The sequence below is a fragment of the Equus caballus genome, chromosome 27 (assembly GCF_041296265.1).
Source record: "Equus caballus isolate H_3958 breed thoroughbred chromosome 27, TB-T2T, whole genome shotgun sequence".
Taxonomy (NCBI): Eukaryota; Metazoa; Chordata; class Mammalia; order Perissodactyla; family Equidae; genus Equus; species Equus caballus.
In genome coordinates, this window is record NC_091710.1 from 19,895,361 (window position 1) to 19,923,050 (window position 27,690).

A 27,690-nucleotide genomic window follows, 5' to 3' on the forward strand; every position below is an offset into this window, starting at 1 on the left:
CAAATTACGCTGCTCCAGTGTGAAACAATGGTGAAGTAAAACCCGTCTCAACCACAGGTAAGTCGTGGACACAGGCCTCAAGGCACCCGCGCCGGTGCCATTCAGGGCCAGGTCACAGCACAGCCTGAGCAAGGGGCCGGGCTGTCTGCTCACGCTGAGATCTGCTTCTAGGCAGCCTTTGCGGCCGGCACAGATGAGGGTACCACAGTCTTGTGCATTCGGAGGCAGGCGCTGCAGGAGAGCTCCCCACAAGTCCAACAGCAGACGGCCATCAGGCAAACACGCAAATGCCCAGGAAATCCCTATTTCTGAGCTTATCTACGGCTAGTTCAGTCTGGTGAGGCTCTTCACATAGCGGAGAGCACGTTCACCCTGAACACAGCATCCCTTTAAATGATGCTGGGGAACTGATTTCCACCATCAGACAGGACAGACGGGGGACCGACAAGCAGCTGTGACCGATTTTAGGCCATCTCACGTGAAACGTTGGTGAGGAAATGTGATTTGACCCGGGCCACAGCTGGATCTACGCCATGTGACTCACACTCTGTAGGCCTTCCACGACTTACAATAAATTCTACAAGTTCTAGGCGTCCTCACCTTTACCCTACTCTGCCCAGTCACAGTTATTACGACCAGCAATCCTGCCTGATCAGGCCACCGTGCCCTGATCACCCTCCACAGCCCGGGGCCAGTCATCACAGCATTTTATCAGGACTCTATTCATCAGAAACCACTCCAAATTGGACTGCAAAAGTGAAAACAGGGTAAAAAGGCCTGACAATTGAAAAACTATCAGAATTACTAAGAATTTGGTAAGACGTCAAATTCTTTTTAAAAAGGCTTTCTATATACCAACAATAGCCAGTTAAGGAAAGATTATGGGAGGGGAATATAAGATCCTTTTCACAACAAAAACGAAAAATAACTACCTAGAACCAAACATTAAAAATTTGCCAAAGGGGCCAGCCGGGTGGTGCAGCAGTTAGGTTCACACGTTCTGCTTCAGCCGCCCGGGGTTCACCGGTTCAGATCCTGGCTGCAGACCTACGTGCCACTTATCAAGCCATGCTGTCGCAGGCATCCCACATATAAAATAGAGAAAGATGAGCATGGTTGTTAGCTCAGGGCCAGTCTTCCTCAAAAGAAAAATGGGGACTATAATACCTTGCAAGCCGGGAAGATACCACAAGATGAGGCATGTAAAGATGCCGACAACAGTACCTAACACATGGCAATAAAAGTTTAACATAAAGAAGGTCTGGAAAAAGATATGTCAAGGTGGTCATTTCCAGGTGGCAAAATAGTGAGACTTTTTTCTTTACTTTCTTTTGTTTATTTATATTTTCTAATTTTTCTTTACTTCTTTTTATTTCTGTTTTCTAATCTATCAGCAATAAGCACATATTATTTGAGAAAAAAAGGAAAAAGAAAAGTTATTTTGGGATGGTGCTAATTAGCAGTAACTAGCTCTTAAATGGCTGCATAAAAAGAGCGGTTTCAAAGTCATCTCCCCAGACCGGGTGCTGACCTGGCAGGCGTCCTGTGGGACTGGACGAGCTGCTGATGGATTCCAACTAAAGGGAAGGACCCACCCCCCCTCAGCCCCCACACAGAGGGCCTGGCGGGGCTGCATATGGAGAAGTGAGATGGGGGGTTCAGCCTACCAGCCAGTCCCTGATCCGCCCAGGTCTGGGACTGAACACGAGCCACGCCTCTCTGGGAACTCAGGACAGGACTGCTGTGGCACCCACACCAGCTGGTAACTGTTCCTGCTCAAATGTCCCTTGTCTGCCACTCCTAGTCACTGAGATCTCTGAATCTGGCAGGCGTGGTGTTTCAGTGAAGGATGTTTCATGACAAGGCTAACTTTGACACGGCAGAATGAGCAGGAAGAGGGCTGGGGAGTCCGGAGGCCCGGGTTAGAGTTCTGGTTCTACCAGTGAACAGCCACAGCACCTCGGGCAAATCACGTAACTTCACTGAGGCCATCTGATCACCTGGACAACAGTATCTGCCTATACATAGACATCAAAAGAATCGGGTACATACATGCTCTAGTGAACTGTGAAGTGTCCGCAAAGGTAGAAACTACCTTTAGCCACACACAACAAACACAAGAGGACAACTAGTTCTTTTCGTCCAGTAAACCAACCTCGGCGAGCGGAGGAGGGAAATGTCAGCGCTCGGCTTCCCACTCCACCCAGGGAAGCAGGACACCAACAGAGACGCTCCAAAAATGGAGGGCCAAAAAGAGAGTACGAAACCAATGGCAACACAGAGGCGGCTGCCCAGGCGGCCTCTGTCCGTACTGTTTGATAATGGGGATGAAACTAACACTTACCAGCTTAGAAAAAATGAGAAGACTAGCGAAAGCTCCCGTCGCTTTCTCCGCACGAGGAGCGCTCTGAGGGTCAAAGTGGCCCACAGGAGATCTGCCGCCGCACAAACAAATCCAACACCCTCCCTCTTTGCACTGCTCTCTCAAGACCCAGAGTTCCAGGGAGAAGCCTCAGTGGGCTGTGCCAGAGGGGTGCCTGTGCCCAGCCAGAGCGAACGCCTGCCTCCCACCAAGACCACACACTGAAAGGGAGTCCCAGAAATGGAAATGACAGCAAAAACAGAACAAAGGCGCCCTCAGGTCCAAATGGCACCGTGGGTTCATGTGTGAATATCCGCCACGTTGAACTCGGGCTCCTCCACAGACCGGGGCTGTTCACCACCTCTCCCTCGCTCCTCGTTAGTACAAAAGGAGACCCCTGGCCAGGGCAGGAGCCTTTGGGAAGACAGCACCTCAGAGAGGGATAGCATCAACCCAGTACCCTCCAGGGAAAGTAACAGAGAAGGGAGTCCGTGTGGTTGTAGCACTAGAGATTCAGCTGGTGGTTGGTCACGTCCCTTCCTTCTCTGACCCCACGTCCAACTTGGTCACAGGGATCTACCTCTCACACTTGGCACAGGAATTTCCTTCAGGGACAAAAATCAAATAGCACACAGAAGCACACACAGCAGGAAATGCAAACAACAAAGATGTTTTTCAAATGCCCTCTCCATTATTTAAATGTTGTTTATTATTGCAGTTTCGATATATTCGTGGTCTCAGGGCCTCTGCTTGCATTAAGAACTGCAGAAGTGTGCACAGTATGATAATATTTGCGACTTTTGCTCTACCAGAATGAAGAAAACATCCCTGAGGCCTCAAAGCCACCCGTGAGCGTCCTCCTCTTGGCCTCCTAACAACAAAGTCCTCGGCAGACACTGAAGCATCCGTCTCTACACGTGATCATTTAAACACACGCTTCCCCACCGAGCAGAAAGGCTTAGGAAAGAAACGCGCAACTCACATCTCATCCTTCACCCCCTTAGAAGTTGTAGTTTAGAAAAGAGTGTAGTTGCTCTGAAAGAGACACCTCACTAAAAAATATTACTTATGTGCGGATCACAACAACAATCTAAACGTATGGTGCTGCACAGATGTGGTGTAAATTGTTAAAAAGTGAAATTAACTAAAGCTGAAATTCTGTGCATATAGCAGTTAATCAGCACAAATTATAACTGCATCATATTGCTCTTTCCATGGTGTATGCCTTGGACCATTACCACACTGATATGAATAATTCCTGAAATGTCTTCAACCATTTCTCATGTGTCAGAGAAAACGTGGCTTCTAAAGACACGTGGTTCCAGAGATGAAACGCCACCCTCCCATTATTTAGTCTAGGCAGTGGTTTTTACTCCTTAGAAAGAAAGAAAAAGACTACATATAGAGAGCACTGCTATTACTGTGTCCATTACAACTGCAGGTCATGAAACAAAAAATCACTGCCATTTTTCAATTGCTGACACTTCCAGCCAATTTCTTATATAAGTCGAAGAATGGAAAAGTGACTGAAGCAGACCCTATATGACCCTCAGGTAAAAAATATCAGGTTTCTAATAAAACGTCAACACCCACACCGGCCTACGGGACTACAGATAATCAGCTCCCAGCATTAGCACAGTGCTCTGCGGTTGGCAGTTCTTACAGTTCAGCCAGCGCTTTCACAGGACCCGTCAGTCCCACGGCCTTGCGCACAGCGTCCCTCGGAAGCAGGAGCTCGTACTCCACTTTATAGATGACCAGCGGACGCTCCGAGAGAGAACGACTCTCCAACCAGATGAGGATCTGGTCCTGGGGCCATCTGTGGGGGATTCAGAAGCCTCCAAGCGCCAGGTCTTCTTATGGGCTTTTTGCTTCAGTGGGTGATTTGGGAAAACAGGCAGTTTGTTGGTGAAGTCTTTGAGGTCAGGGTGAGGAGGAGAACGTCGTTACACATCCCAGGGGCGGCCACCGGGCTGGCTGCGGCATCCATGAACGTGGGAGACTGATTTTTATTTAGAACATCCTTGGTCTACTGTGAAACAAAAAGGCAGGCAAAGGGCCGCCCTGCAGAGGAAGGGAAGAGGTCAGCGCAGGTGGTGAGCAATCCCGGAAACAATGTTTTTCTACAGGGGGAATTCCTTTGTTCTACAGCAAATGTTTATCAAGTGTCCACTGTGTCTGGCACTGCGCCAGGATCCCTGCACTTAAGAAAACGTGGAGGGAAGTTAAGTCACGGAGGTGAATAGGAACAATACCACCTTACACTTTGTACTGGCACCTTCCCTTCACCCTACAAATTCTCCCTCCCTTGAAAAAAGAAAAAAATAGAAAAAAAGAAAAGAAGATGAATGCTGTCTTGGTGGGCAGTCACCCTCTTAATTGCCTTTCCCTCTTCTTGTCTCAGCTAAGCTTTCTGACAGCACCGTCCACACCTGCCGTCTCCATGTGACATCATCTCCCTGTTGTTCCTGGTAGCCCAGCAGGCCGACTTCGGTCCGGACCCCTCCAGCAAGCCTGCCCTCACCCAGCTCACCCCGGGCCCACCGCGGTGCAAACCCCATGAACACTGTTCGACTCACACCTACTGGGCCAGGATGAACTCCAATCAAGCCGTGTAATAACGAGCACCAGCGCAGCCTCACCCCGTCAACGCGTGATCAAAAGTCTTCCACTTAGAGGCCACAGTGAAACGTTCGGCAGAGGCTCCTAACAGGGTGTGGCAGTGGGAAGGCGTCCTCAAACTCTTTCACACCCGTCTCATCAACAGGCAGAGTCTACGGTCTCTTCACTGGCCGACTAATGCGCACGGCAGGAGGAACGCCATGACCTCCAAGGCCGTCGGGAAGACTACCTCACAGCTTGCCACCTGGTTCTCTTGGGATAATGGCCCTGAGAACACAGATACCACGGTGTGAGCAAGCCCAGGCAGCCCATGGACTGTCTTCCATGAAGAGGAACCCAGGCCCCTGGCCTCAGCCCCAGCCAAGCTCCCAGACTGCAGCCAGCGCCAACGCGCCAGCCATGTGAGTGGCTGTCTTGGAAGAGGACTCCCCAGCTCCTCACCCCCAACCCAGCCCTACCCCACACCCCCAACCCCGCCCCCCGGCCCCCACCCCTCCTCCTCCCTCGTTGAACTGCCCAGCTGATGTGAAGCCCTCCGTGCTAGCCCTGCCCAAACTGCCTATTTGTGAACTCAGTGAACGGCTGTTTGTTTGTTTTTTGAGGAAGATTAGCACTGAGCTAACATCTGCTGTCAATCCTCCTCTTTTGCTGAGGAAGACTGGCCCTGAGCTAACATCTGTGCCCATCTTCCTCCACTTTATAGGTGGGATGCCTGCCACAGCATGGCTTGACAAGCAGTGCCATGTCCACACCCAGGATCCGAACAGGGGAACCCCAGGCCACCGAAGCAGAATGTGCAAACTTAACCACTGAGCCACTGGGCCGGCCCCACAAATGCTGTTTTGAGCCACCACATTTGGGAAAGGTTTGCTGGGCAGCAATAAATAACTGACACACAGGACTCTAGAAGACTCTGGCTTCTACTTAAAAATTCTAAAGAAAGACAGTGAGAATTTTTGATGTATTAAACCTAATATATAAAGTACAATACTATATTTTAGAGTAAACTGCAGGTACAAATTTACCAGAATCTGAATAAAACTGCTTCAAAGAAAAGGCCACAGCAGTTATTTTCTAATAGATTGCCTAATATTGATTGGGCAATTAATACATGAATACTTTTGGAATCGATTTCTACAGTAACCGAAAACATAATTTTACATCTTTTCTTTCTAGAACGCAGCATTAACTGCTTTTATAGCCAAGTAAAGCTCTTTTTAAATCTTCATTATCCAGATTATCTATATTGTTATAAAATTCATGAATTTTTCTAATCTAATCCAGGTCCCAGGACATAGATTTCTCTACTTTGGACCTTAATTCCCTATTTCTGCAAAGGAAACTTGACGGAAGCTACTGCCTACGTGATATATAGAACTATTAAATGGTAAAGAGCTCATATTTCTCCTGACTCAGAATCTGGCTACAGTTTACCAAAATGAAAAAATAGAACCATATATAAAACAGCTTTTTCCTTTATAAGGAAAGCCCACTTGTAACAAACTACACGAGATATTCAAATTTGCTTCATCATAATAGAGCTGTTTAAAAATACATGGCTGGAATTCGCATTTGCAGTCTGCGGATGGAACAATAAAGATGCTCTGAATTAATAATTAATATGTGATTTAAATCCAGGAGGGAAGGAGGCGGTGTGTTATGCACTGTCTCACCCTTTTTATCCTCAAGCCCCAGGTCTTTCTGCGGGCTGTTCTGTTCGATGGGTGACTTGGGAAATCAAGCAGTTTGTTAGTGAGGTATCTGAGATCAGGGATGAGAATTCATGACTCTGAGGAGGTCACAGGGGATGGCCACAGCATCCAGCAACATGAGAGACTGATTTCATGAAAAATATCCTTGATTATGTGAAACAACATGCCAGGCAAGAGGCCACACCCGGAGGCAGGAGGAAATTGGTCTGAGCATGGTGGCAAATGCCCCACACTACAGGCAGTGGGCCCAGGTGTCCCCCCCAGGCCCCTCAGAGGTCCCAGCACAGAGGTCTGCGGGTCACACAGAGAGTCCCTCCCTGATGCCCTGGAGTGGGGCTTCCAGGTCTCACGGCCTCAGACAACCAGACAGCCTCAGTCAGCAGGGGCGTTCGTACCAAAAGGTAAAAGTCCACTCACCAGCCAAACAGGGTCCAATTTTTTAAAAATGTAACCCACCAATTCACTTTCACCACAGGATAAAACTTAAGAAAGAAATTCACCACGGCTATAAGACCAAGCTACAAATTCCACAGGTGGCCAATGGCCCGGCCCATGGAGGCGGCAGCCATCCTTGAACCAGGGCCGTGACCGCCTTCAGCCTCAGCTGGATGTAGGATGGAGATAACACCCGCCCGTAACTTCGTGAAGAGCCAGGGCACTGATGCAGCGGTTCTCAAAGTGCGCCCCAGGACCAGCAGCATCCGCACCATCTGGAAACTAGTGAGAAATGCACATTCTCAGGCCCCACCTCAGACCTGCTGAATCAGAAACGGAGTGGGAGGCCGTAAGGGGGGCACCTATCTGCCCATTAACAAGACCCGTATGTGAATCTGAGCCACACTGAAGTTTGAGAACCAGCGCGTGGCTGTTCTTGCTACACCTCACACAGCGCCTCATATACACGAAGAGCTCAATAAACGACAATTATCACGGCTACAAAGAGCTGAACTCTACCCTTCTCTGCAATGCAGACTCCACGACGCTCTGCTTAAACTGTGTTCAAAGAATGTGATGATGACAATGGAGACGATGATTAAAACGGCAAGTTTTCTATATAGAGTGACTGGAAGGGGACAGAGACCAGAGACGTCCTGCTTCATGGCTGAGAATCTGTATGACTAACTCGGAAAAGTGTGCTTCCGCGGCCATCCAGGATCATACGGGCAGAAAGAAGGCTTTCTATACAGAACTTCTCTTTCTGTCAGCGCTCATTGTCACAGAATTCTCCATCACTGATCCAGAGAGCTTCGACCACTTAAAGGGAGGTCTCTGGGGGCCCTGGTCCAAGGCCAGCTGCGGCGCCTTCACGGTGGTGGGAGCCTAGCAGAGAGCGCCAGCAGCGTGCGAAGGCGCCGCCCCGAGTCCGGCTGAGCTTCCGACGGGCTGGAGAAGCACCGCCGCCTGACACAAGGAGGCTCTCGGGCACCAGCCTTGGAAAGGTGGCTGAGTCCGGTGCTCCGGGCTCTTTAACCCTTCCTCAAAGGCTTGCTCTGCTGCTCCAGTAGGATCCATTAGGCTATGGCCTCCCAGGCCGGGCATGAGTCTCCCTCCAACCCTGCCCCAGCCTTGTACCTACGGGCTGGTCATTTGCTTGTTTGCAAGTTCATGCATTCCCTGCTCTTTCCCCAAAAACTACCTTTTCCAGACTCACTTGTCAACTGGCTCCAGCTCAGCTTAGGTGGAAGACTAGAGGATGGGAAAGAGGAAGAAGCGAGAATATTTCCTCCCTTTCCTCACTCCGCTCTGGATGTTATCTCCAGCCAGCGGTTTTGTCTTCTCCATAGTTCTAGCTCCCACCAGACAGGCCTTCCCTCCGTGGTCCCAGCTGCTTCTGAGAGCCTCCATGTAGATCCAGCTCTTGGCCTCTAGGAACAACATCCCCTCACCAACCCCCACCCAACCCCCACGCCCATTCCACCAGCCTCAGGGGTGGCAGTGGTTTCCTGCTATTGCTAATCTCTGGGTGACCTCATTGTCCCCTATTTGGCTTTCAGATCTTCCAAACACCTTTAAAACTAAATCCTTGCATCAAAGGGCTTCTGTTTGACTGCGTGGGCCGTAACTAACATGACTTCCTCTCAAATCTTCAGTCTTGATCATGCCTTACCTGGTCCCTGCCCAACTGACTCAACTCGCCACTCAAGACTTTCCTTGGGGCTATCTCCTCCTCTGGGGAGCTCCGGTTCTCACCTAGGTCTTTAGTTCTAGCCTGTCTGTAATTAACAAGTTTTGATACCAGCCCATGCAACTGTACCCTGACGCCAGACCCAGCCCTGACCACCCAGACTTGATACCCATCCAACTCCAGCTCTATCAGGGACCCGCCAGTCTCTACTGGCATTTGCCACACGTCCTTCCTAGAACTCAGTACCTAAGTTAACACACGCACTTAGGTTCTCAATAAATATTTTACATTTTAAATTTTTTCCAGGGACAAGCAAACATCATTAAGTGAGTAGGTTAATCAGGCAAAAGTAAATTTGTGGCTTGAAGTAACTACTGAACTGGCTCCAAACTCACCTAATATTTTCACAACGTTCCACTTCCTTTTGGCTGGAAAGATAAAACAGATGTACAAATGAGTCAGAACACCATGTTCCAGAAAAGGATGATGCTTTTGGCAACCACCCACCTAAGTGCAGTAAGCACAGTAGTAATGACTATCCTTGCTTGATGCTTCTTGTTTGGTAGAAAGATCTGCCCCATTTCAAGTCTTGCATTCCAAAAGAATCACTGAATTATCCTAAGGACCAACCTGAGAAGGCTCAAGGCTCTTAATTAATTTTTTAAAAACTTAAAAACTTAAAAAAACAAAACAGAGACAACTGCATATAACAAAGAATGTGGCAGTGTTGACTCAGGGCCGGAGCCAGGACTGGCAAACACGATGACCTTGCTGGGCAGACAAGCACTATCTTTATACACGTCGCAGGCTGCACTACAGCTTTCGGAAGTCAGTCAGTGTCCATTAGACCTTCTAGAATGGGAAAGGGTATGGGTTTCCTTAAATGTTAAGTAAACCGCTAGAAGTGGTTGCCTATCTTGCTCTTTGCTGCTGAGCCCTTCTCTAGTCACTCAGCTACTCCAAGTTAGCCCTCAAGCAAACACAGGCAGTGGTCTCAAGAAACAGCACATCAATAAAAAGAAGGAAAAGAAACAAGCACAGATTTACAGGCATTGTCTCAAAGGATCCACTGTCCAAGTGCACAAGGTCCCCGAGAGTCCCTGCTGTGCAGCCTGTGCAGCAGAGAGCACTGAGAGGCAGCGCGTCCGCAGAACAGCCACGGCGCCTCCGGCCGACAAGCCTGGGACAGCAGCCGGCGAGGGGCCGGCAGGCCAACACGGCCCCCACCTCGCTTGCATTTGGATGCTAAGAATCTAGTATTCATCACTTAACATTGCAGCTGATGATGCCAAATCCCAAGAATCCTGTCTCTAGAAACATCAGTGTGAAATTCAGTGCACTTTTAAAGTACATTGTTACTATTTTCCTACAACCACTGGCTTAATTTCAACTTTCTGCAGAATTGGAAATCATTTAAATCATAATAACTTAAAAATAAGAACTTGGACTTTTATTATTTCTTCCCACTCAAGTTTCTGGACGATTTCACCCCTGAAAGTTTACAAAAGGGAAAAAATTCAACTAGGAAATTTTAGCATGTGGCTCTTGTCCTGCCTCTCATCTTTGCTCTGCCACTGTCTGGTCGTATGACCATGAGTGTATTTCGTAATCTCTCTCCTGGCCTCACTTTCTCCCTCGTAAACAAGGTGCTTGGCCCCTTCCAGGCCTAAACTGTTCTGATTAACATGACTGTACAGTTGGCTCCAGAATAACAGCTAAGAAACGCAGATTTTAATTCAAGGTAAATTTGAAGCATAATGAAACAAAAACATTGGCTCTTAGATTTCTACAGTTATTTTGGAGCCTGCATTGCAGCTCAGGGAAGAGGCTGGGAATATGGAGAAACAAAAAGGTAGAGACAAAGGAACACGCATGATTTAGAACAGCTTCCAGAAGTTACTAAGGTTTCACATGATGTAATGCACATGTTTTTTTAAACTTTGGAGTCAAAACCTTTTTCCTTCAATAGGGAAGATTTTGTAATATTTCTAAATGATCTAGCCCAACAGCATTTGAGGAAGAAAAAAATCAAACATTACACTACACGAGCTTTCATCTTGTCACAGAGCCATTAGAGCTAATGAAAAATGATGGCATTGTTAAGTTTTATTTATAGTTTCTTCTTAACAGAATGAAAAATGAATAGAAAAACACTCTGAATATAAATTTTTAAAGACTTTAAAGCTCCAAGACCAGTAGCAAAAAATATATGCAGACATAAGCCTACAGTCTTTTTTTTGTAACGTGTAGAAGATTGCTTATGGCTCCTGCTGAGTTTTGCCTTTCTCCAAGCCGTCATGAAAAATTAGAGATCCTGCAGTCCCAGGTCACTGTCATCAGGAATCTGGGGCCCTAACAACGTGAAAACGATTCTGTCTCCAACTTAAAATTTATACACTCCGTCCTAAACACCACTGACTGACCCAGCGTAACCTGGCGAAGCGAGATACTGGGGGCCATGCTTGCCGAGTCACCTACTCTCAAATGGCCCCACTGCTCGTCCTCTGTGTTAGGTCCAGGAATAGGAAGGAGAGAGCACCTGTTTAGCACTCACTGCCCTAAGCTTCACAAACTTCATCCCATTTAATTGGACAAGTATGCCCAAAACCTTTTACATTTTTGAACACCCCCACCACAACACACAATAACAAGAAAACTGTTACTTAAATAGCACTTTGAGCAGGGGTCAGCGAACTTTTCTAGTAAAAGGCCAGAGAGTAAACAATTTAGGGTTTGCCGGCCAAGAGGCAAAATTGTTATTACGTTATGTAATAAGAGAACGCACAAATTTCCCCAGATTTGTTATTGACAAAATTCTAAAGATACTAAAAACAACTGAATATAACATGGATCTACTAACGAGGAAGAACAGAATTCTTTGCGGAGGGATGACGTTTCCCATAATTGGGTTTTAGCGGTAGTGTTCCCTGTCATCAGACCGACTGCAAATAGCCATCTGTAAAACCCACTCTCAGCTTGTGGGCAGTGCAGAAACAGGCAGCAGGCCACATCTGCCCACAGTCGGCCACCCCTGCTTTACACCTTTTCACCATCATTCATTCAACTAATATGCATTATATTCCTTCAGATATTCTTTCAAAAAAATATTTGATGAGGGGCTGGTCCCGTGGCCGAGTGGTTAAGTTCGCGCACTCCACTGTAGGCGGCCCTGTTTCGTTGGTTTGAATCCTGGGCGCAGACATGGCACTGCTCATCGGGCCACGCTGAGGCAGCGTCCCGCATGCCACAACTAGAAGGACCCACAACGAAGAATATACAACTATGTACTGGGGGGCTTTGGGGAGAAAAAGGAAAAAATAAAATCTTAAAAAAAAAATATTTGATGAGTATGTACCATGTGCCGGGTGCTTCACTGGACCATGGGGATGCAGAATGGAGGAACCGGGTCCCTGCACCAGGGACACAAGCACGACGTGAAGGCTGCCTGCCCTCAAAGGCTCACTGTACACTTGGAAGAGAGTATACTAAATGCCGTGACAGAGACTAGGAGTCCGGTGGGCACAGGCAGCACAGGAGGAAGTGGCCGCCTCTGTTTGACTCAGCCAGGGCTGCTCTGGGGGTTAGGAACCCAAAATCTAGAATGAGACTGCCTGCCTTCAAATCCCAGCTAGCCACCTGCTAGCTGTGTGACTCTGAGCAGATGTTTAACCTCTCTGGGCCTCCATTTCCCAACTGTAAAATGAGAGTGGTAATAACGGTGCCCATCCTGGAGGTAACACAAGAGGGTTGTTGTAGGGACTCTGCGAATTAACTCATGCAGAGCTTTCAGAACAGTGACTGACATGCAGGAAGTGCCCACACGTGTGAACTGCTCTCATTATGACCGAGTTGAACCTTAAATGATGAGCGGGAATTTCCCAGGAAAACAAGGTGGAGAGAGAGCCTTGAAGGCAGAAAACTGCATGCAAACAAACACACATGAACAGCACCTGAGCGGTCTGGGGCAGCGTGAAAGCCAAGGGGGTTGAGAGGCAGGAGATGAAGATGGTGAGAACACATCACAAAGAGGGCTTGTGTGCGCCATTATAGGAGCTGGTCCTTGACCCCACAGCAGGGAGACATGTGAGTTCTAAGCAGCTGAGAGTATCAGCATCATAGGACCTAGCAGCAGAGTGGAGGATGGCCGGAGGAGGCAAGGATGGGGACAAGGCAACTAGATAAGTGGCTAAGGCAATAGCCACGAGGAAAAACAACCACGGCCTGAAAAAGAAGAGTGGTGGAGACGAGACAGCAGTGAGGCCCTGTAGACGCGGTTCACAGCTCCGTGACCCTGAGCCATAGGTCACAAAAGAAAGGGACGAGGAGTCTGCAATGACACAGATCTCCCGCCTTGGAAAGATGCATGGTGGGACTTCTCACAATGACCGGAATTCAGGCAGAGGAACAGTGTGGGGCAGGGAGGGCGTCCTGACGGAACTGAGAACGGGACCAGCACTGGGGGAGGTCGGGCCACATCCCTGCAGGACAACTGAGCAGGAGTCCCAAGCCCACTAGAAGTAGCAGCTCACTTAGGCATTCCCATTGCTCACTTTAAAATAAGAAATAAGGCACAGGAAGGCTCAGTTCATTTATTTTAGTTAAATGAATCATTTACTGCCGATCTGGGCCTAGAACCTAAACCTCGTTCTTCTGGGCGTGTGATCTTACTGGGTGGCGCTCCTGGGTTTGCTTTCAACATTGACTCTGACTCGAGTTTAATAACTAGTTGGCACGGTCCTTCCTTACGTCTAAAGCTTGCCTGGTGGTCTTTCTCATCTACAGAATTAGGCTAGTTATCTTCCTCCTCTGCATCTCAGGATGATATGCACAGTGTTTTTCTATTACTGTCAACCTGTCTGCAGATAGAAATATGATAGACAGGACATGGACCACATGACAAAGCCTCCCTCACCACTAATCAGGGAGCACCCCCGTTATGTGGCCCACAGAGCGTATCTTTAAATACAAACTAAGACTCCCACACACCTACACTGACAATTGACTGAGCTTAAAACACCCTATGTTCCCATCTCTCTCTGTAATTGTCTTTTCTTTCTTGAACAAACTTCTTAAAGGCAAAAACTTAACAGATGCTAAAAACTTAAATGATTACACTACCAGAAGCTGTTGATCTGGGAGAAGGCAATCAATTGCTAACTTAGAAATAGACAGAATTCTTTGAAGTCCTTGCAGTGGCTTTCCCGCGGGGAGGCCCCACTGTGGCAGAGACTGCCGGCTGCCCGTACAATATCCACCCTTCCCTTTTTCCTTAGTAATGGATCATTTGTATTTCTGAAGGGGGCAAAATGCCTGAAGAATATTACCTTTCCCAATATCCCTTGAAGATAAAGATAGCCAATACGATACCAGTGAAAGTCCTTAGGTAGGGTTTTTAGAAAGGAATTTTAAAGAGAGCTTATTCAACTTAGAGGTACCCTTGTGACCTTCCACCCTTTACTCTTCGTCCTTCAGGGAGACACATATGATGGCTGGAGCTGCAGGAGCCATCTTGAGCCCATGAAGGAAGGAGACCAAGAGAATCTTAGTTACCTTGACATCCTTAAGACACCCAAACAGTGCCAGCAACTGTCTACCTCCAGTCTTCTTGTTATGTGAAGAAAATAAACCCCCAGGAGTTTAAGACCATGTGCTGGGGGGCTGAGGGTCTGTTACTCTCAGACAAATGCAATTCCTAATGGAGTTTGCTTAGGATACTGAAAAGATCCCATATGTCTGTGAAGTCAGACACTTAACTTGTTCTAAATAAATGTCACTGGATAACGTTGATGGTAATGCTAACCTTCATCAAGCACATCCTAAGTGGCAGCATTGAGGCACAGAAAGTTCAAGCAATTAACCGAAGGTCTCAAGGCTAATACGCAGCGAGGCTAGGCTTTGAATGCAGGCAGTCTGGCTCCAGAGCCCACGCTTTTACCTAGAGGACAACGGCAGCAGACACAACGAACTCATGTGCACAGACTCATCCCTACGGGTGGCAGGGACCTAGAGGAGCTTTGTCAAGTCATCAATGTAAATTCTTCTTGTACGCCATCCCTAAGTTGTTCTCTATTTGAGAAATTATTTCCTGTAGGAACTCAGGTTCTTGTAGGTCTGGCAAAACATGTGGCTGGTTTCATAGATATCTTCAGAGTTATGTTAAATACTACTCGGACCGTTGCCACAGTCTCCTGATAGAAGTCCCTCCTTACCGCCGTCCACCACTGCAAGGTGAATCTCCCGAAATGCAGCTTTCATCAAATCCCAGCCCTTCACAAACTCTCTAGCGGATCCTGGTTGCCTGAAGAAAGGCCAGACTCTTTAGTCTGCATCTGCTCCCAGCCCCTTCCCCACCTTCCCCCACTCCCCTGCACACTGCACACTCTCCAGCCAAACTAAGCCATGGGTGGCGCCCTGCATTCACCTAGGATTTCCCATCTTGGACCTTGGCTCCTACTGCCCAGTCCATGTGAATGCGCATCCTCTTCCACCCCTCCCCCAGCTCCACGTGTCCGCACCACACCTCATCCTCCAGACACAGGCAAATGCTCGCATGCCACGTTAGCGGCTCCCTCGGGACGAGGGCTGAGCTGCCATGGATGTGGTTTAGGAGGAAAAGTGCTGGGTTTCAGGGTCTCCCCTGAGAGAAAGAGATTAAGTGCAGCCCAGAAGCCCCCACTTAGACCAGAGCTCAGGACTGGATCCCCTCTTCTCCTCCACTTGCCCTCTGCAGGCCCCGCTCCTGTGTGCTTTCACCTCCCGCCATGTTTTATGTTTTATCTGATCAAAGTCAACACCACGGACAGTCTTCAAGCTGAAAATACTTCAGGAAGGGGAAACGTGTAAGCCTAAGGATGTGTCACACCAATATCCAGACCCAGAGCTCTTCAGGATGACTAATCTCAGTTCTCCTCAAGCTAGGCTACACCCAACAGTGTTCTCCAGGCAACGGCCCCTTCACAGGATGCTGCTGGCTTTGCTCCCTCACCTCACACGCGCCTCTGAGAGCCTCATGGAGCGTGTGGGGGTCTGGCGGCACCATCCTTCCCTATCAGCTCTCAGCTCCAGGAGGGTGGCATCTGTGTGTGATTTGCTTTCCCAGCCCCGGGAAGACTAGCACACCACCCTGCACACGGGAGAGGTTTGAAAGCTCCAAATGAACGAAAGATGAGACTGCTCCGAATTAGCCAGTTAACAGTTAATCAGGCAATTCAGTCAGACCTTCTCACTCCCCCCTCTGCCTTCTGCCTTCCCCCCGCCCCCCAACCCTGGAAAACAAGGTGCTGAATGAATGTGCTGCCAAAGAGGAGGGGAGAAAAGGAGCACGGGCGTCACACACCTTCCGGACCCCTGTTATACTGGGGTTAGATGGGTCTTTCCAAGGCACCAGTAATACTGGTTTTCTTATTTAAACACAGATTTCTAGGCCTCGTCTCCCCTGATCACACACGGCCCTTCCAGAGTAGACCACATTATGGGGAAGAACGTTTATTCCCCTCTTCTTTTGTCTGTCAACGAACCCATCAACCCCTCCTAATTTAATATTTAATTCATTTAAATTGGTGAGAATTCTGTTTCTGGCTCTAAAGGGATTTCACAAAAGAGTAGAGTCATTGTCCCCAGGGTGTGTGAACCAAAGCCTGGCTCAACTGTATCTGTGTTGTGGGGAACAGAATTTCCTCCACATCCTCACAGGAAACGTTACTTCCTAAAAGGAAAACTGCGATAGAGGCCAGCAGTCACCTCGGGAGCTGTCGGGCCACTGTCACACAGGCCTTCAGGAATGTGCCCAAATCAGACACTGGAATACACTGATTCAGGTTGAAGGAGGGCCTATTCCTAGCCTCAGGGCCACAAAACACCCAGAGAATCGCTTTTTAGTCTCCACCACAGCTAAAAAGAGGAATCACCTTAACAGGGGAAGAGTAAAGAGCGACAATGAATTTCTGCAGTGGCCGCAGCCCAGGGCATCTGCACGTCAGGGTCCCCCAGGTGCAACGCCAAGCAGAGGCCTTGTGTGGTGGGCCCTCACTTCCTCCACATCTTATCTGAGCAAAACCAACACCACAGACAGTCCTCAAGCTAAAAATACTTCACAAGAAGGAAGCTTGTAACCCTAAGGATGTGTGAGAAAGAGGCAGAGGGATCCCTAGGGATGCTCTGACCAGCACCGAGGGGTCCAGCCACTGCCTCTCTGACCTGCTGACCAAAACCATCCAAGTCAGGGAAACCCAGAGGGCGGCTCAAGAGAAAAGCAGCAGGAGGTCAAACAGGATTCGAGAACATCGACAGTGTCAGTGGAAACACTGGTACAACGGCCAGGAAATTCTTGATTGGTGGACAAACGAAGCACTCTGGGTCCAAAAGCATTTATAATTAAGCATAGCCAAGCACAACTTTTAAATCCCAGTTAACAGCTCTCTGACCTGAGGACCCAATAACACTGTAGTCACCAACCTATGTTCCGATTATTCTTTGAAGCTGCCCCGTTCAAGACAATGGGCTCCGTGGGAGACCAGTGAGCAGCAGGAAGAAGGATTCTTCTATGAGCACTGCAGATTAGTGACACGGGATCAGAGAGGGGGACGGGCTTTATTCAAAGGGTTACCGAGCAAAAGGGGCAGTTGGGAAGAAGATCGTCCTGGAGTAGGCGACCTCTGTAATTTTTCATCCAAACTGGTACACTTCTCAGAGTGAAGGTGTCACTATTAATAATTGAGCTGGGACAAGAGACACCAAATAGGACTGTCTCAGGCAAACCAGGGTGTACAGTCAATCTTCTCAGGGGCCACACACAAATAAATCAATAACAAGGACTAATGTTTAACTAACATGCTTTTTATCTTTTATTTTTTTACTTTTGGTGAGGAAGATTGTCCCTGAGCTAACATCTGTGCCAGTCTTCCTCTGTTATATGTGGGCTGCCACCACAGCATGGCTTGACGAGCAGTGCTAGGTCCCTGCCTGGGATTCAAACCTGCGAACCTCAGGCCACCAAAGCTGAGTGCATGAAATTAACCACTACGCCACTGGGCCAGCCCCACTAACTTGCTTTTTAAAATCCACCCAAAACACGCTTAAAACTATATTAGATACAAACAACAAAAATACACTCAGAAAAAATAAGGAGCTAAGCAGAGACAAAGCCAAAGCTAGGTACAGAGGAGGGGAGAGGTGAGCGAGAACCAGAGGGAAGCAGTTCAGTTCGGTTCTGAGGGCAAGGTAACGGATCACGTGACCCTGTTTTATTTCTGATGCTTCTATGTGTGAAGGATGCAGTATTTCCTACATGCAAAGGAAGGTACAGGCATCTAAGTGAGGACGCACACCTGCGCATCCAGCACCCAGGAGCCCCCATCTCAGGACCAGAGCAGCACAGATCCTTGCATCTCGTGGGAGGCCAATCAGGGTGACGTATTTTAAACTCTATTAGTCAGGCACTTTGCAACCGACCCACTGATTAGCGACTACTCCAGATTTTTGGATCTTTCCTAGAAACTTGTGGTGGACCATGACAGGACACGGCCTGCAGCACACTGGAGGGGAGGCCTCCTCCACAAGCCGACCAGGTGGAGGGCGGCCATGCCGCTCCCAGGCCTCGCCACGAGACCTGCTGCCCGCGCTCCTGGCGAGGGGAGGCCACGCCCACGGGCTGTGCGAGGACCCTTACACCAAAGGTACTCAGCTACCCATGGGCCAGACTCGGGCTGCACCCAAAGAGAGGGCGGCACAGGAGAGGCAAGGGGCCTCTCACCTCCCCACCTTCTCCAGTCCCACTCACTATCCTACCCACTCCCGGTGAGCTTTTAAACCAACAGAGCACAGAAGTTCAGGGGGAAAGGGTGTAGCTGTTGGCACCGAGCGAGGGGCAGTGAGTGCTCCCTAATCCTGGAGAGTCTGAGGCCTCCGTCATCCCTCTGAAGGTGTCCCCAAAACAGGCATACAGTCATGTGCCGCATGACAACATCTCCGTCAACACTGGACCACATACACGACGCTGGCCCCATGAGATCAGTACCACACAGCCCAGGCGCGCAGTAGGCCCACTGTCTGGATTGGTGTAAGCCGCTGTACGACGTTCCCGCAACGACGAGATGGCCTAAGGACGCACTCCGCAGAGCACATCCTCGCTGTCAAGTGACTCCTGACTTCACATCCCACTTCTATCACTTCCACACACATGGACTTGGACATGTTATTTAACTGCTCTGAGTGTTTCATCGTCCGTGCTGGATTACTCCCATCTCACAGGAAAGGATCAAATCGGATAAAGTCTGTGAATGCTCCTTAAAGCTGATAATTATTACATAAACATTTGTGTCCGTATTTTCGGTTTCATTATTATTATTATTCATTAGGAGATATTGAGGGCAAGATCAGGAAACAGGGCCAGGGGTGGCTCCAAGGATATGTTGTCCTACATTGTGATCAAGACCTACAAAGACACAGGTACATCTTTTCAGGAAAGAAGTCAATCCTTCCTTAGATCTTAGAAAAAGGACTTAAACTTATGCTCAGTGGCCTTTCAGTGCCTCTTGATATTAGAAATCACTGTGACAATGAATATTTTACACGTATGTATTATGTCAGGCACCGTGCTAGGCACCAGGAATACAGTGATAAACAAGAAGTAAGACCTCGCCCTCAGGGGCTTATATTCTAGTTGGGGGAGGGGAGACAATAAGCAAGTGAACAAATTAATAGACCAGTTCAGATGACTATAGTGCTGGGAAGGAAATGAATAGGGTGCAATGTTTCAGTCCAGCTGCTGGGAGTGGGGACTGTTTTACATGGGCTGGCCAAGGAAGGCCCATCTGAAGAGGCACAATTTGAAGGAAGAGAATAAAGTGGTTCCAGTAGAAGGGACCAGCAAGGGCCCTGGGCTGGGAAGCACTTGACAAGTTCAAGAGCCTAGCAGCAGCCCAGGATGGCTGAGTGCTTCAGAGCAGCACTCCTCAGCCTGACGGTGGGATCCCAGCAGGCCCTGAGAAGCCCAGGGCTCTAGTCCGCCCCCAGAGATATGCGGGGCTGTCTGGATGCGGCCAGGACTCGGGGAGTTCGCCAGGCCTCCTAGGTGTTTCTGATGCACAGCCCAACTGAGAATCACACAGGCAGGACTGCCAGGAGCCCCGAGGCCCTTGGGACTTGAGGCCTCCCTCTTTTAAAGGCCCTTCAGAGCATCTGCTCCGCTCAGCAATTCCACCAGACAGGGAGGGAAGGCCAGGTGAGAGGGGCGTCCCAGCAGGTGTCAATGAATAATTATTTATCTTCAGTTTACAGCCAGCAAGGAGGTAAGACAATGTGTGAAGTATTTACTCCCTGGAGGCTTCATCTCTCCTCCTTGAGGAGTACGTCTAGGAAAACACCGCAACTAATCAGCTTGATTTATGTCCCTGGAAACGATCTGCAACTTCTGATCTAAAGTGTTAACCAAAATATCAAAAAGAAGGTGTAAATTAATTATAATTGTCTCTGTCAGTCCATAAAACGTATAATTAAAAATTAACACCGCCTGACTACGTATGGGGAGTGGCCAGGGTTTATAATCCATATGCCAGGCAATCACGGCCAGCTGCACGTCAGCTGGGCAGGGCTGCCGCAGTCTGCGGGCTGCGTTTATGGCACGCATCTTAACGCGGTAAGATCATCTCAAAGAGGGACGGCTCCTGTAACAGGAGCAGATCACCCTAACGACACGCGCTTGGTGATAGGAAGCACACCAATTCACCACAGTGGGCTCCCCTGGGGAGGCAGGGAGGAGAACAAAGAGTACATTTATCAGAAATATTTTATTTCATTTAAAAAAATCTGAGGCCAACATGGCACAGTCTTAACTTGTGTTATTTCTATGGAGGGGCCCATGAGAGCTGATTGTATTACTCTCTGTACTTTTCTGTATGAAAAAAAAGAAAAGAGAACATGTTTGAAGGGTAAAAATTCTTCACTGAACACTTCTTGCATAATGTGTTAAATTGGGCTGAAACCTGTAATTATTTCCTACCATCACCGTTTGCCAGTTTCGGGGGTAAGGCTCCTGAATTCATTATTAGCATTTGTGCTGCTGTTAGCTTTACAAACAAGGGCTAAGCAGAACACTTAAACACTTCGGAGACTGTCTATTTCACATTCTCCTCTTTTATTCGATTGAATCACCGCCGTAAGCTCCTCTCTGGCGTTTTTCCCAAAAGTCCTGCAGAAAGAAGAATTAATAAGACAGTCTCCATACTCCCCGAGGAAGACTGACTCCGGAGCTCAGCACGCCAGGAGAACCCTGCCACTGTCTTAGAGATTTTTGGTCAATCTTTACAGATATCTTTTTTTCTTAATTTATGCTTTCGATATAAATATATTGCAGAGGGTAACATAACTTTAGGTTCTCATATGTCTTTAACGGAAAACTCATAGTCCTTGTGCTAAGTCAAGGCCAATAAAAAGAAAGTAATCATCAAAAGTGATAGCTGAGCAGTGCTGGTGGAAAAAAAGAGAAGCTGAAAGTTTTAAAACTGATATGTTCATCCTGAAATGTTTCTCGATCAGTTTTACAGCAGTTGAAAAGATTTCCCCTCTGCAGGAAGGTGGGGTGAGGAGGAAATAGAACGAGATCGAGGAAGAGATTCTGACAAGTTCAACAATAAATTTTAAGAGGATTCACTTTGGTGAGGAAACACAGTGGATCAAACCCTGCGTCTGGACGGCAGGAAGGCCGGGCTCCAGCACTGCGGCGTCTGGTTAAAGGGACATCACCAACAACACAAACTTACGTGAAGTTTCTTACAGCACAAACTCCTAAATCAACACTATTACATTTAAAAATTAATATTTTTCAGATGCTTAATTGCCAAATGTATTTTAGGCTACAAAAAGAAAGAACGTTGAGTAGAAGAAAGTCTAACACCCTGCAGACTTCCACCGGCAAAGAACGTAACCGCAACCCAGCAGCTCACAGCTCACTGGAGCATCCCTGGAACGATCTACTTCCGCTCCAGGCCGACGTGTGGCATGCTCACAGGTGGCCACTTTCCTCCTCTTTGCCGTGGTGTCCTATACTCTCCAAGACTAGGAAAGGATACCTAACAGCGTGTGGCATCTTCGACATGCCAGGCACTACTGGACCGGTCACTCTTCAAATATCTTACCGCACTGGCTCGTCCCAAGACCTAAAGGTGGCATCATCTCCTTTTGATAGGGGAGGAAGCTGCAGGCCCAAGGTCACAGAAGGAATAAAGCGTTGAGGCCAGGGTTAGAACTCAGAGCTCTTCAAGACCAGAACTCGTGCTCCTTCCTTTATACTCTACCCAACGTCATGGGCACGGTCAGAGGATGGACATGTTGAGAGTGATTTTAGATGCCTGCAGTAGGGGACCAAGGGAAAGCTGTAATGGCAGCCGCGTCAGCTCCCCGCGCCCGCCTCTCATCACCGAATGCTCTCTGTTTCTGAAAATTCACTCTGCGTGTTCTCCAAGGCCCTTCTAGCAAACTCAGCGCATCCTACAGACATTCCCACAGCTCCTGTTGCCTCTGCCAGGTCGCTGCCCTCCAACCACCACCACAAAAACAGAAGTGCCAACCACCGCCTTTCTCAAAACCGCCTTCCTGGCCAAAACAGTACCAAAAAAACCCTGCGTGGACGGCCAATTTTGTTCCCTTACTAAACATAGGTGACCATCTCTCTGAGCTGCCAAAAGCACAGGCAGTGACACAGACAGGATTATCCAAAAGTGTGCAGAGGCGAGGCTTGGCAGGAAGCACACCAAGTTTAACTGTAAACAATGACCCCAGTGACCTTAACTGACTGCTGTGAGACCTATGGCGTGGACCCTAGGCAGAACACTCGAAAACATCACTGCAAGGAAGCACGGTCATGATCTTACCCTCCGGAGCAGAGAAATAATACTTCCAAAAACAGCCTGGAATGTTCTCTCTTCCTCCCAGCTCCCAACGCCCTATTGCATTTCTTTCAGGAAAGCTTGCCCGATTAATCTCCATCTACTCTGACAGCTCCTTTATCTCTGAGTTCCCAAATAATGGTTTGTGCTGGTTTGTGAGACCCCAAGCCATTTCACAAGGAAGGGACCTCTGGACATGTGAAGGGCACACAGAGCAGTTGGACGATTTCTGCTCTCAGAAAGGTGAGCCACGCTGAATAGACAGGGGTAATAAGCCACATAAGAGATACAATTTATTTGGGGAGCACGAAAGAGAGCACGGTGGGGATGGACGTTCCTACCTGAAAAGATTCAAGGAGCTTTAGATGCTGAGCTGGATTTCCCTAGAAGAAAATTTTGTAAAGAAGGATGAAGACTGAGTAGGTATATAAGTTGAATTGTGTCCCCCCAAAAAAGATATGTTAAAGTCCTAACCCCCAGGACCTCAGAATCTGACCTTATTTGGAAACAGGGTCATTGCAGGTGTCGTGAGTTAAGGTGTCATACTGGAACAGGGGGCGGTAGTTCAATCGGACTGGTGTCCTTATAAGAAGAGGACCAAGGGAAGACAGGGACACAGAGGGAGAACGCCATGTGGCAGCAGTCAGAGATGGAAGTGCTGCCGCCACAAGCCAAGGCACGCCAAGGAACGCCAAGGCACGCCAAGGAACGCCAAGGCACGCCAAGGAACGCTGGCAAACCAGCAGCAGCCAGGGAGGGGCGAGGAAGACGGCCCCGCAGGTTTCAGAAGGAGCACGGCCTGCCCACACCCTGATTCTGGACTTCCAGCCTCCAGAACTGAGACGATAAATTTGTTTTTTTAGGCAACCCAGTGCATGGTACCATGTTACAGTAAGGGAAACTAATACAGTAAGGGATTGGAAGAAAGAGAAGCAACAAGATGTGGTGAAAGGAAACCACAGGACACACTCAGAACATGCCCCTCCCTAATTGCAGAAGGCCTGCGCCCCACATTCCTCAGAATGAGCTTACCTCAACCTCCTCCTCTTGGCATCCAGAGGGCTCTCCAGCTTTATCTCCCTTCTTTTTAGCCTGTCTTTAAAAAATTGAGCTGTTTCCCCTTTCAAAGGCTAGGTCTGCCACCTATAAACTTTACCCTCTTGCTTCCCACTCATTTCAACACCTCGCTCCAATAATTTTAGACTTCTCTTGTCTGCTGGGTAAACCACAGATAGTTCCTGCAATTCCACTTCCTCTCCTCCAACTCCCAACCTGCAGCCCTCATATTTTTCTTTTAAAAGTAGCCTGCATTAGATTCCTCCACTTCCTTACCACCCATTCTCAACTCAACCCTTCGAGAAGACGACCTCTCCTCACCCCTCTACTGAAACCACTCGGGGAGGGTGTTAATGAGACCACCTGATCACTGATGCTCATGGACTCTTTCATTTTCATTCTCCACAAATTGTCTGCACTGCCTAACGCTAACATCCACTTCCTCCCAACCTGAAATGCTCTCTTCTTCTGGCTCCCGGAGGAACACGTTTTCCTAGCTCTCCACTCTCTGACTGCTCCTCTTCTGTTTCCTTCACTGGCTCAAGATAAATTCAGGTGTTCCTTTCCTATGTGACACTGCATCTTGTACTGACCTCTCTTATAGCAATCATTCTTAGTATCTGCCCTAGGGTTTACAATATACATCTTCACTCACTCAGAGTTTACCTTTGAATAATACTATTACAGTCTCCACATGAAGGACCTTACCATGATATGTTCCCAGCTCCTCACTCCCATTACTTGTGCTATTGTTGTCATAATGTTAAAAACTAAGTTAGAAATATACAACACATTGCAACTATTTTTGCTTTGGACAATGATCTCTTTTAGGGCAATTTAAAATAGGAAAAATTGAAATATATTCTAGCTCCATTTATTCCGCTTCCAATGCTCTTCATCTCCTTGTATAGACCCAAGATTCTATCTGGTATTATAATCCCTCTGCTCAACAACTTTTCTTTAACATTTCTTGTAGGATAGGTATGCTGGCAATCAATTTCCACAGTTTTTGTCTGAGGAAATCTTTCTTTCTCTTTCATTTTTGAAATAGATTTTCACTAGGCATAAAATCCTGGGTAGACTGCTCTTTCCTTTTAGCACTTTGAAAACGTCACTCCACCGTATTCCAACTTACATGGAGGGGCCTGCTGTAATTCTTAGATCTGTTCCTCTGTAATGTGCCTTTTTTTCTCTGGCTGCCTTTAAGAATTTCTCTTTTTCTTCTGTTTTTAACTATCGGAATGGTTTTGTTTATAACTGTTTGAATGGCCTGGGTGGTTCTGTTTTGTTGTATTTATCCTGCCTGGTATTCTCAGAGCTTCTTGGATCTGTGATTTGGTGTCATGAATTTGGGGGATTTCCCAGGCATTATTTCTCAAAGTATTTTTTCTCTTCCCTATGCTCACTCTCTCACGTCTCCTGGCATTCCAATAAAGTCTAGGTTAGACTGTCTGATAATATCCCATAGCTCTTGGATGTTCTGCTCTTTTTTTATTTCGTTCTGTTCTTGTTGATTTTACTTTTATTCCCTTTTTTGTTTCAGTTTGAGTAACTTCTATTGACCCATCAGATCTTGCACACTGTCCACTTTTTTCCTATTTAATCATAGCTATTTTAAACTCCTTGTCAGACAGTTCCAACATCTGTGACATAGGTATGTCTGGTTCTAATGATTGCTTGTTCCCTGGGGAGTTATTTTTTTTCTTGTCTTTCATATGCCTAGTAATTCTTTATTGAAAGTTGGACATCTTGTGTAGGAGAAGAGACTGAGGTAAATATTTTTTTAATGCCCAGAAATGGGCACACCTCTACTTCTGCTAGGCCTTAGTGTGAGGGTTTGGGCCAATCTAATGAGGAGTTGGGCTGGTGGTGGTGTTGCTATGGTTACCCTCGGCGCCCCACAGGCTGTGACACCCTGTGTTCAGGGTAAGGGTGGAATGCCAGGTTCTCACCCTCAGACTTAAGTTTTTCCTTTGCACCATGCCTCAGAGAAAGTCTGCCTCTTGCAAACTACTTGTAACTCCATGCTTGTTAGCCCAGGGTTCCGGGGCGACAGGGGGGAAGGGTGTCCTCTACTGTCCTGATTAAGCCTTAGTCCTAGGCAGGTACTACATCCCTGGCTCTCGAGGGGTGGCCTGCTCAGTGACCTTTCCCATCCTTCAGTGACCCTGCCCTCTCCTGAGCCCATAGTCCTGAACCAAGTTTGTCATCTTGCTCTTCCCCCAGGGGTTGAGATTTTCTTTCCTGTTTTCTTCTCCCAGCTACAGTGACATTTCACCAGTGCCCTAAAGTGTTTGGTGCCCTTCTTCCAAAGCAAAGCTTCTGTTCTGGAGGGAAGACCCAGGGGAGAGTTTAGGCAGAGTTTCCTGCCCTTCCCACAGCAGCTCCTGTCTCCTCCTCTCTTTTACCCACAAGGAAGCCTTCCTCTGGACTTTCTTCTGTGACTGACAGGTGGTTTGATTGATGGAGAAAACTTGCCAGAGGGTGCAGATTCCCGCCATATTTGCATCCCCCAGGGGCCTCACTCCCTTACCCCAGTGCACTCAGCCAGCTTCACCAATTCTCCAGTCCGCCTGGCTGAACTCGTCTCTCCCACATCAGGGGCCTTGCACCCACAGCACTTCAAGGGCATGGGTTCAAGGAAGGTTGCTCACTTGCTGTTTGTCCAGCTTTTACTCATTGTAAGGTCGAGAGTGGAGCTCTTTCCAGTCTTTCCAAGCTTTTGCATCTCTAACCAGAAACTGAAGTACCTCTCTGCATTTTCATCCTATTCCCTCCACCAAGAATGACCTTCCTACTTATCTCTAGATACCAAAATCCATCTCATGTATTACACATCCATCAAAAACATTCCTCATTTCCCCCAGTCATAAGGCAACTCCCCTCCCTCTGTGCTCCAGAGCACTATATTTGTACCTCTTTTTGCACTTAACACATGCTGTCTGGTAGGTAGTATATTTCTAATCATATTTTACCTCATGGAATAAAATGTAAGGTTTTCCTATGGTGTCAGTCTTGTCTTATTACCATATAATTATTCTATGCATACTTATCCTGTATCTCAAGCAAAACCATTTGTTCTTTGATAATATAGTACAAACTTTTTCCTTTTTTTAAATTAATATTTCCCTTTTACACTACCTGATACTCTCCTTCAGCCTCCAAATACACAAAGAGCACAGAAGATAAGGTTTGCCTGATCCTTTCCTGGGGGTTATCGGAATCCAGTAGGAATCCTGTGTGATTAAGGGTCAGCACTGTTGTAGCAGAGCCCTGCTCCCTCAGTAGCTGTGTGGCCTCAGGCAAAGGACAGACTGCTACACCTGAGTGAGGATAAACAGGGGAAGTCACTACTTAATTCACAGGATTGTTGTGAAGGTTAAACGAGATAATGCACATGAGAAGCACTATGCGGATGTTAGTTTTTGTGTAATTATCACTTTAAGAACTGATGGCTTTTGGCAGAGAGGAGGAATGAAGGGACTTGCTGAGTCCCAAGCACAGTGCTCAGTGCTTCTGCATCTCCATCTATTACCATCCACATTTTGACGTGAGGATGCTCAAGGTCACAGAACTGATAAGTGGCAAGGTCAAGCTTCAAGTCCAGCCCTCCAAAGACTGTTCTCCCAGCAGGCACCACCCGCCGCTCCGCTGGCTGGTGATTTGGGCCAAGACTTCAGGGAGGTTCTGTTTACCGTGAACACCGAGGCCTTAGAGAACCACACGGCACCAGCCGCTTGACACAGGCTCTTGTGGGCCTAAGGAGGGGCCTTCCCAAGGCCTCGGGTGGGGACTGGGGGCTGTCTGGTGAAACGCCCACCTCCTTTCAGGAAAGACCATTACAGAAACAGAGCACATGATCCAGACCCCAGGCTCCACAGTGGCCTCGCAGCCTGTGGGGAGGGGAGGGCACCTGCCAAGTGCCAGGAG

The 27,690-nt window shown here is 47.9% G+C and overlaps 1 protein-coding gene across 13 annotated transcripts in view; it reads right to left on the reverse strand.

The window, feature by feature from the left end:
* Positions 1-27,690, reverse strand: part of CSGALNACT1 (chondroitin sulfate N-acetylgalactosaminyltransferase 1) — a 330,167-nt gene that overhangs the window by 258,412 nt on the left and 44,065 nt on the right. Inside the window, exon 2 of one of the 13 annotated variants that reach the window (XM_070253300.1) lies at positions 9,217-9,249. The exons of 10 other annotated variants lie outside the window; for them this stretch is intronic. The gene's annotated coding sequence lies outside the window, so the exon portion shown is untranslated. Of the gene's footprint in view, positions 1-4,025; positions 4,427-9,216; positions 9,250-27,690 lie in introns of those variants that run through there. 2 more of the 13 variants (XM_070253303.1, XM_070253302.1) reach the window with 2 other exon arrangements.